Here is a 10,348-nt window from a genome sequence, read left to right as displayed (position 1 = left end):
AATATTATCTATTATAATAGTACTAAATGTGAATTATGTATTATTATGCACTTTTACATTCCCAAAAGTCGACTGTGCACATTAGTATTTTAAGTACATATGTATACTTTCTTTATATAGTATACCAAACACAATAAATAGCTCATTTTCACATACTAGCCTCGAAGGCCTAGATCAGATTTAAGTTAACTCCTACGTGGTGCTATAATTTTATTAAAGAATGATATGCAAATGCATGTCTCAGGGTTAAACAGCTCCATGGTGCAAATAATGACCCCTGGTCTCACACTGCTTTTCCTTATTCTCAAGACAGATTTGCAAATTTGCACTATTCTCTTCTTTTATTGGGGGGTAACAAAAGTGAAAATCTGGTATACAACACAGCAATGTAATTTTGGCCGTGGTGGTTGCATCCTGGTCTCTGTCACGTTCTTTCTTCGGGAACTGAAATGTATAAGCTGAAACAGAAGGATCTCAGCCCCACAGGTTGCCGTCGCCATTTACCAAAGATGGGAGCTTGGCCAGGAATCCAGGAAGGATGCATGTGTTCGACGCAGTCAGGTGGACCAAGTGAGAAAACTGGGAACTGCTGTCCCTCATGTGTGTCACATCAAAAGGCAAGAGGAGAAATCCATGTAGCTTTTTGACCTTAACAAAGAGCCATGTTTTAGCCTTTGAGGCTGATAGGCTCACTTCAGCATCCTATTGCTGAAAGAGGACCCCCTCTCTTGTGTAAACTGCTGTAGCTGTTGCAGATTATCCTGCTATATAAATGGGAATATGCTGGGATGGCAGAGGCAGAATGAGTCCTTGCGAAGTCCTCTAATTAGTGCAGTGTGAATGTGGACATGTGCTCATAATCACAATCCACCATAAAATGAAAGCTTATGCCTTAAGACAGTGTTTCCCAACCTTGTGCCTCCAGATGTTTTGGGACTACAACTCCCATCATCCCTAGCTAGCAAGACCACTGGTCAGGGATGATGGGAATTGTAGTCCGAAAACAGCTGGAGGCACAAGGTTGGGAAACACTGCCTTAAACCACCACCTCAAATATTTTGAGGATGTCCAACCCTTCTCTATTTCCATGTACATTATATAAGGTCAGATCAGATTATGCACTTATTTCTTTATAAGCAGAAATATGAAATTACAACATAATCTGATCTGACCTTATACAATGTACATGGAAATGGAGAAGGGTTGGACACCCTCAAAATATTTGAGCTGGTGGCTTAAGGCATAAATTTTCACCTTATGGTGGATTTTTGGATAACGAGAAACTCACTACAATGATGTGATTCTTAGGAAATTATTGTGAGAACTGGCTTATATTTTTGTGATGATTCAGTCTGAAGAGACAGTTCAAACAACCCCCAGTGCTCTTGGCCATGCTGAGATCCTAGAAAATGGTTACTTGTTGCCAGAATCGGACCCATTAGGAATTAGCACACACAACTAACCTTTACTTGAACCCCTCTGGGTAGATAAAATGTGTGTTTGTGTAATGAGATATTGCAATACTAATGGAGTGCTTTTTAAAAAAATTGGACCTGACAATTACAGATGCTTGTATTTCTAAAGGGAAAAATATTTCTGGTCCAAAGACTGCATAAAAGAGCAGCACAATTATAAATGTAGATGCAATCTTTTTTTATATAAAAAAAATTCGTTTGAGAACAGGAAGACCATGCTACAGACTCTCTTCCCAAGGTAGGGTATTGTAGTAGTAGTAGTAGTAATAATAATAATAATAATAATAATAATAATAATAATAATAATAATTTATACCCCGCCCATCTGGCTGGGTTTCCCCAGCCACTCTGGGTGGCTTCCAACAGAAAAATAAAACACAGTAATCTATTAAACATTAAAAGCCTCCCTGAACAGGGCTGCCTTCAGATGTCTTCTAAAAGTCTGGTAGTTGTTTTCCTCTTTGACATCTGTTGGGAGGGTGTTCCACAGGGCAGGCGCCACCACTGAGAAGGCCTGTTTCACACTCTCCCTTCGCCAAACAATGGGAAGTTCAAGGGGTCAATGGCATTTGGAGGAGAGAGTGCTGGAGGTTTGGGGTGACCGTGCAATAATTTGTTTCTCTGCAAAAGTATTGGCTAAGCAAATATCACACGTGTGTGAAACCAGAGGCAGGAAATCCTAGTACCAACAGAATGTTAGTCCCCCACAAAGTTTCCAAATCAGCTATCAGTCAGATTTAAATTATTGCTACTGCACACTCTGCTTGTGGATTTGATTAGCAATCTTCAAACATAGTGCTTTTCCCGTATGTTTTAGATTACAGCTCTCGTCAGCCAATGGTCAGGGATGATGGGAGTTGTAGTTCAAAGCATCTGCAGGACACCAGAATAGGGATTGCTCAAAGTAGGTACGGTAACAGTGGCTGCTGTTGTCCATTGAGAGTCAGGGAAGTCAACAGTAGGTGGCGTCAGAGCCAACTACAGGTGGAGCCAACATATTCTAATTTTATACGCATCCTGCTCTACGCTGAGCTTTGCAAGAGCAATATTGCAACTCAGGAGGAGGAGGACACCAATAGGCAGTGCCACCCCCTAGGCTGGCTGTATGTAAGGTGGCAAGCAGGTGGGACCAACTGAGAAGAGACTCAGGCCAGGTGGTCATCTTCTGAGGCTCTTCTTTGTGTGCTTCCCCCATGAGACGTTCGGTGGGTGACAGTTCGAAAACGAGCCTTTTCTGTGGTGGCTCCCCATGTGTGGAACACTCTCCCCAGCGAGGCTCGCCTGGAGCCTTCACTACATATATTTAGGCACCAGGCAAAAATGTCTCTCTGTAACCAGGCCTTAGGTAGATTAAAATTCTATGGCCTTTTAAATGTGTTTGTGGGGGGGGGGCTATTGGTTTGTTTTTGTTTACTTTTGTTATGTATTTTGTGTTCTCATTTTGTATTTTTATGTTGTGAACCGCCCTGTGATGTTCGGATGATGGGCAGTATATTATTATTATTATTATTATTATTATTATTATTATTATTATTATTAATTTCCAGATAATTGAAAAGCAAACTGCCCTCTAGTGGTTACTGTCACCCATGAATTTCCAGGCCATGCCAATACCGGTAGTAGGAACAGAGTCATCTCTCCACTTTGCCAAACACAATAGCATGACTCACAGTTTATGAACCTTGTATGTGTTGGTGATAATTTACAACAATAACAGTGCCATTAGTAATAAGCTAAGGCAGAAATCCAAAACACACAAATGAGGATATATGTTTCATTAAAGTCAATGGGACCTAATTCAAAAGAAATGCTTTTAAGACTGAGACACTACTATTTTTTCAAGGTAAAGTGACTCCCTTCAAACACAGCTCAATAAGCCTCTTATTTGCCTTTCTATTAAATCCAGAAATTCAACAAGCGGGAAATAGAAGCTTTTGCAGTAAAACCCCTTACACGTTTACTCAGAAGAAAATCCCATTGTTTTCAGTGGGCCTTACTCCTATGAAACTATGCATAGGGTGCCAGCCTTGGTGTGATGGGCTACATTATAATCTTATGATCATTCTGGAATATATTAAAGCGGGCTCCTATACCTTCAGGAGGCAGAGGAGGAGAGAATCTCAGGGGTTTGTTGTGAAGATAAAATGGGGGAGCAGGAGAGGCCACATTTGCCACCTTGAGGGGGGGAAGGTGGGATATAAATAATATAATCCCAAAATAAGTCAGTTGTTGGTTTCTGCTTGTTCAGGGGGGGGGGGTTGCTTGCTGTTTTTCTTTTTTAAAAAAAAACATAAATGCTGTTATCACAGAATCTACGTTCTTCAGTTGAAATTAATTGCACAGTAAATTTATATAAAACGTTTGCATGTTTTCCTCCCTTTGACTCGTTTGCTTTGCATACCTGTGGGAAGGGGAGGGGTTCTTGGAAAGTTTGGAGCTTTGTGCTTAGTTTGCTTTCACAAGGGCTGAGAAAAGCGGGTTTGATCTTCGGAGTGGGGGAGCCAGCAGGATGGAGAAAAAAAATCTGCACAGGTAGAGAGACGTGCATTTCCGGGGTGTAGATCTGGCACCTTAAAACAGCAATTTCCTTCCATTCCCCCATTGCAATCTACAAGGTGGTTTGTTTTTTTTAATGAAAACGGCTAGCCTGCCTTCACATTTTCTTGCCTAGTTTGCCAGTGTGTCTCTGGCCGACCCCGAGCTTCTGGACTGCGCGTGAAACATCGGTAATTTGTTTGTTTGAATTCCTCGGAAGGGAAACGCGCCGCTTCCCTGTCGCTCCGCAGCCGCGAGCATTTCAATTCTCTGACACCAGGGGGCGGGGGGGTCCCTTTCCCTAGGCCTGCAAGAGAAGCGGTGCGCGGTAGCTGGCCCAAACCTTGAGCTTCGGGGGTTCCCAGACGGGGTCCCCGGCCGCCTCCTTGCAGAGGGACCCTCTGCCCACTTGCTACCTGTGCCACCTTCCAGGGTTTAGCAAAAGCCCCGTTGGTTCCTCGACGCCGGGCACAGAGAGAAAGGGGCGCCTGCGCTGCTGCTTCTCTGCTGCACGCATCCTTCTCTCTTCCAGGACAACTTTTGCCTCTTCCGTCGACTCTGAGCGACTCCAAAACCGGCCGTGGGGTGAGGAAGCTTTCCTTTCCATCAAGAATATGGTGTGAAATATGGCAAGAGTGCAGGAAGAAGACGGGGTTGTCCAGTTTTGTTTTGTTTTGTTTTGTTTTTCCTTATTCTTTCTAAGATCTCCCTTGGAAGTCAGGCGTTCTGTGGAAAAAATAGGAGACGCACTAAAAAACTTCGCTCGCAGATGTGCATCGCTTGGGCGCAATCATTTGCAGGATAGCTGGGGAGAGAGCGACGTCCCAAGAGGCTTCCTCGTCGTAGGAACGTTTAATGCCACCCCTTTCTTGAAGGAGAAGCGGGGCTGTTTTCAGGGCAGCCCCCTTTTGGATACGGGGGGGGGGGAGCCGCAGGGCTATTTCCTTCCCCGGTTCGCCTGCCTTCAGCACACAAACTGTTGTATGTTGGTGAGCTCCAGCATACTGTACCAACTTGGTGCATGCCCTTCGGGTATTCGGATGCGAACGTGCCCATATCCAAGCACGGCACCTGAAGCACCGAAATCATGGGGTGGGAAGGGACCCCCAAGGATCAATTAGCCCAACCCCCTGAAATGCAGGGATATGCAGCTTAGTGGAACCTGCTGCAACCTAGGCGTTATCAACACCACGCTCGAACCTACCCAGCGTCTCGCATAAAAAGGGAGAATGCCAACGAGCCTAAACATATTTAACTCCTACGGAACTGTGATTTGGAATAATAATAATAATAAATTTAAAAAACCACATGCATCCTCTTTCTCTGAAAGATTATTTCACTAGCTACACTTTGTGAAATCTTTCTCTCTCTCTCGTGATCTGAAATAGGGTCGCTGCAGGGCAGGGGTGCCAACTTGAATAAAATATTGCGGGGTGCCCAGGTAAGCCCTGCTCCGCATAATCGATAACATAAGGTGGTGCACGCACACTGTTTGAATGGCAATACCCATCAATATTTTATTGGGGGGGCTCCTATGCTCCAGGGGTTTGACATGCAGTATGGGTGCCCCCCGACGGTGCTGCCTGCTGCCCCAGGAGGGTTGGTAGAGGGCACCCTCCAAAGGCAGGCTCGCCACGAATGCCAGGCTGCTTGGGGAAGCCTTCGCCCAGGGAAGGCACCGCTGGGTCCTCTCCGTTTCTGGCGAATAAATAACGGCGGCCTGGAGGAGAGGCGACGCCCTTTTTCCTGGCAGGCGAGCCTAAGAGGAAGACGGCTGCCTGGCAGGCCACGGGAGACTCCCGGGCAGCCAAGGAAGGAGACAAGCACCGGCTCCAGTTTCTCTGACCCCAAACTACGAGGCTCTGGGGAGGAGATGCAGGACCTGGGCACGGCTGCAGCGTGGGGGTCCTATGCCCTGGGCGCAGGAGGAAGCTTCTGTTGAGCCCCCGACAGAGTTGCTTTGGGCAAGAGCTTCTCGGTTTATCCCCCTGCTAAAGCCCACTAAGTCTGCGGGATCCCCGTGGCTTAAGAGGTTCTCTCCTGCTTGCCTCGGAGGCCGTCCGGCCCGGGCTACAGCCTTGGGAAACGCCGCGGCCGAGCAGGCCCCCGGCGGAGGGGTTTGCGCGCTGCTGCATCCTAAAGGCTCCCGAAAGCTATTCGCCGACGTGCGGTTTCCACGGAGGGCGAGGCGACTGTCTGCTTCGCCAAGTGGGAGCCACGGGCCTGATCCAGCACCAGGGCTCTCCTTGCCCGCGTCTCCTGTTCTTGCAGAGAATGCGTTCCGGTGGCGCGTCTCTGACCACGGGCAGAGTATAGAGGCAGACCAAAGGGCACAGACCCGTCTCCATTTCGTTTAGGAGCAGATAGGCGGCAAGGCTACGGCAGCCTCCGTGGACGCCTGCTTTCTCTGAAGTCAGGCAAGCTCCCTCAAGGCTTCGCAGCCCGCAGCTGTGATTCGCACCCAAGCCCCAAAGGCAGAGCGGCGCGGTTGGGTGGCCTAGCTGCGAGAAAGAGACGGGACTGGACGGCTTCGCCCCTGTGCCGGCCGCCTGGGGAGTCAGTGCCTCCTGGCGCCCTTGCGGCTTACTCCCGAGTAAACATGTTGGGTTCTTCCAGCTAGATCCCCTGCGTTGAGTTGTTGGGGGGTAGAGGGGCCTTGCTCCCAAGTCCGTGTGCGCGGAGTTGCAACCTCGGGAGCGGTTTTTCTCGAGAGGGAAAGTGGCGTCGAAGAAGTGGCGCTTCCCTTTCGGCGATCTTGCTTGCTTCTTTTCCCTGAGCCGAGCGACGGGACGAGGAGGCTGGCGGGAATCGCAGGAGGCAAGCAGCGGCCGATGCTGACCCGGCCGCGGCGAGACCTCCGACTGCCCCCCAAGCAATGGACCCGGGGGTCTCGCTTCCCACCGACAACGCGTCGCGGGTGTGGGTGACCGGATGGGAGGGGTCCGAAGCATCCTTCGAGGCCTTATGACCTCGAAGTTGATCGCCCGCCACCTAAAAGCGAGAGTCAATGGCGAGTTGCGCTGAACTCCACCCAAGCGCGTGGGATCCTGCGCATCGCGTGGAATAAGGCTGTGTAAACTCACTAAGCAAATCTGTGAAAAATTCCCCTGGATGAATTTATTGAGAAGCAGGTTGTAAGGCAGAAATATTTGGTAAAACACCTTAAAAAAAACCCATCCATTCCCTTCCGTGGGATTTATCACTGGGACTTCAACAAATTACTCTGAAAACAACGGTCCTTGTTTCCAAGCACGGGGGTCTTGGGCTGCGACCCTCAGGACGAATAGACTTAGTTGGAAATCATTCCCAGCCCCCTCTAAAAATGCTCACGGGCGCAAACTCCACGGAAACTTACAGCGCTTACTTCGAAGTTATCGAGCACGTTGTGTAAATGCGTCGCTAGTGATGATTCTGGCTTAAGTAGGCTGCGGATCCGGACGTCTAAATGTCCTTTTTTACCACTTGGGCGGGGTATTTAGGGCTCCCAACTAGTATCCTTGCGGAATAGTTTGTTTCCGGGAACACACAAATATCTGTCCCAAAATGTGTCCAGTCCATATCTGCATATGACAATAATATCTGTATATAATAATCGAATTCCCGGAGTGGGGGACGAGAAATGTTTACTCCAACTTACTCCAACGTGGGATGTGGAGAAAAAAACGTGGGGAGACGTATTATTGCTTAAAAGGGAGGGGGCCTCCAGTTTACCGGAAATGTTTAATTGACGGTGACTGCCTAGTTTGAGGGGGGGGAGGGGAAGCCCCACGGGGAGGTTTGTAGAGTAGACGACGAGAGGTGCCGTTTTCAGGCGGGAATAATACAATGATCCGTTGAGATCTTGTCACAGAGATGCAGCCCTGTGCAAAACCCAACCCCAGCCCCTCTTTAAAACCGACGGCAGGTGACGCGAGAGGGAGACGAGTTTATTATTATTTTTGACACGGGACAATGCCAATCAAAGTTCCCTTCTTGTGACAGCCACCCCCCCTTCCCACGCAGATTCCCTTTTATTCTTTATCTCCCCCCCCCCAAAAAAAATAGTTATCAGGCTGTCGGACTATTGCCTCGACGACAGGCCAAACCTGCAGTCTTTAAATATCCGGAGCCGGGACAGGCAGGCAGGCGGCGGCAGCAGCAGCAGCAGCAGCAGCGGAGAAGTTGTGGGGAAACATTTTGTCCCGGTTAAAAATAGGCGCCGCCCTTCCTCTCCCTCAACCCCGTCGAGCGAACACGCCTGGACGGGGCTACCCACGCCCAGAGCCTGGTTCGTGGCCTCTCCGTCTCCCGTCAAGACGCGGAAGCGGGTCGGAACACGAGCGCGGATCCCGAAGCAAGAAGCAGGTCGGAGGAGGAGGCTGTGCCCCAGTAGCAGCCCTCCCCGTCCCATGGAGGGGGGGCGGGTGTCTGTCTTTCTGTCTGTCCTTTCTCTGGGACTCGTCCCCGAGTTATGGGGCCGAAGAGAACAACGCCAGGCTAAGCGTGGGAAAGAGCCTCGGCTCCCCTCCCGCCGCTACCTGGAAGTAAAACTACGAGCTGAAATACGGTAGTCCAACTCGGCTCAGCGAGTAACTTTGCTATAGTCAAGAAGATCCGAAGCGGCGGGGCGGGGTTGAGAAGGAACATCCCGCTGCTAAGGCAGCTCTCTCTGCCCGCCTGGAAGGAAGCCCCCCCCCTTGACCCCCCGCCCCTGGAATTTACTCCCAAATAAACGTGTTGAGGCTCCTCTGCGTCTTTCTGCTTGAAGTTGTTTCCCTAGGCAGCGCGTCTCCTCGAGCTTCCCTGTGGGAGGCATTTCCTTGGGAATGAAACGGGACTTGCTCCCGTGTAAACACGGCTGGGATCGGAGTGCTAGAGAGCTGGGGGTTGGGGGCGACACGGCAAGGAAGCTTCGCTGGAGACAAGCGGAAAGACACACACCCTGTTTGCAGCTAGGGGGGAGCACCCCCTCCCCGCCTATCCTGTTTTCGCAGGGCGACAAAGGGGCGCCCCTTCGCCGCCTCGGATACCTACAGGACTCCTCCGGCCCGCCTTTGCCAAGTCTCCTAGCAGGAGAAAGAGGAGCCGAGGGCGACCCAAGCAGCCTCTCCACTCCGCTTAAGCGCAAACGCGCGGGGAGAGTTGTCTTCGTTCACTTCCTCGCCATTTGTTCAGTCCGAGGCCAAACTAACGCCTCCTCCGGTTTCCTTTACGCACCATTAACATGTTTTAAATGGCGCCTCTTCTTCTTCTATTATTATTATTATTATTATTATTATTATTATTATTATTATTATTATTATTCCACCTGCTTGAAGGGCCATCTTAAACCTCGCTTAGAGTACCCCGACGATTTGAGTAGCGAGGATCAGCTTGCGTCGGCGGGGAGGAAAGGAGAGGTAGAGGGGTTTTCCTTGGGATGCGCCCCAAGAAGATGCGCTCCTCGGCTTGCTTCGACCGAGGCGCCTGCCCAGCGAAGTTTCCCCAGCAGCAACTTGGTGCTGATGCGCTCCTGTCGCCCTCGCCCCTTTTCGCCAGCCTGAGTCTCGCCTGGCACCCGTTCCCACGTGCGGGAGAAGCGCATCTCCGGCTCCGGCGCCTCTCCTGCAGCCCCTCCAGCCGCTCTTGGGACAGTGCGAGTTGTGGGTCGTTGCTTAGGCAGCTTCGCCCCCTCCCTGCGCGCCCCACTTCCCCGCGTCTCGCTCGGGCTGTTGGGGAACGTGCCTGTCTAAGTTGCTGTCTAGCTGGTTCGCACCGAGCCGCGGGAGGAGCTTGGGCTCTCGTGATGTCTGGGGTTCCCTTTTGGCCCTGCACAGTAGCTTCCTCGTGGCCACGACAAGCACCTTGTGCGCCTGCAGCGGGGCGACCTGTCTCCCCCTGCCCTGCCCTGCCCTGCCCTGCCTTCCACTCCCTTCTCCATCTCCAGGAGCGAAGTCTGCAGGAGCTGAAGTCTCGCAAGGCAGCAATGAACCGCCCAGCCCCAGGAGGTGCAAGAGGAGGACGCCTCTCGAGGGTCCTCTTTCCCTGCGGGGGCAGCGCCACCCACCGCCCTCGCTCGCCTGCTCTGAACCAGGGGCCAGCCGGCCACGGGACCCCTCCATGGATGGCCACGGCTGGGATGCGCTTGGCGAGCGGAGAGGCCGAAGCAGGGCCCGGCGAGCTGCTCCTCCTGGCAAAAGATGGGCGGCAGCAGCGCAGGCCGAAGAGGCCTGGAGGCAGTGCCGGCTCTCGCCTTCGAGGGGCTCCTTGGAGGAGCGGCTGCTGCGCTGCATTTCTGCTTCGCGCAGACTGTGGACGGTGGCATTCAAACAGCCAACCGGGGCTCGCTCGCAGCTGCTCGCAGAGGCGGGCCCCCAAAG

The 10,348-nt window shown here is 51.1% G+C and overlaps 1 long non-coding RNA gene across 1 annotated transcript; it reads right to left on the bottom strand.

The window, feature by feature from the left end:
- Positions 1-3,818: 3,818 nt before the first annotated feature.
- Positions 3,819-8,579, bottom strand: LOC118097583 (uncharacterized). The gene is made up of 2 exons (XR_004694070.2): positions 8,096-8,579; positions 3,819-4,736 (listed from the first exon to the last, which is right to left on the bottom strand). It is a non-coding gene; the product is annotated as an uncharacterized LOC118097583 (long non-coding RNA).
- Positions 8,580-10,348: the final 1,769 nt, after the last annotated feature.

The sequence above is a fragment of the Zootoca vivipara genome, chromosome 16 (assembly GCF_963506605.1).
Source record: "Zootoca vivipara chromosome 16, rZooViv1.1, whole genome shotgun sequence".
In the NCBI taxonomy this organism is placed as follows: domain Eukaryota; kingdom Metazoa; phylum Chordata; class Lepidosauria; order Squamata; family Lacertidae; genus Zootoca; species Zootoca vivipara.
Note: the sequence above shows the minus strand (reverse complement) of the source record. Positions and strands in the feature narration are given on the sequence as shown.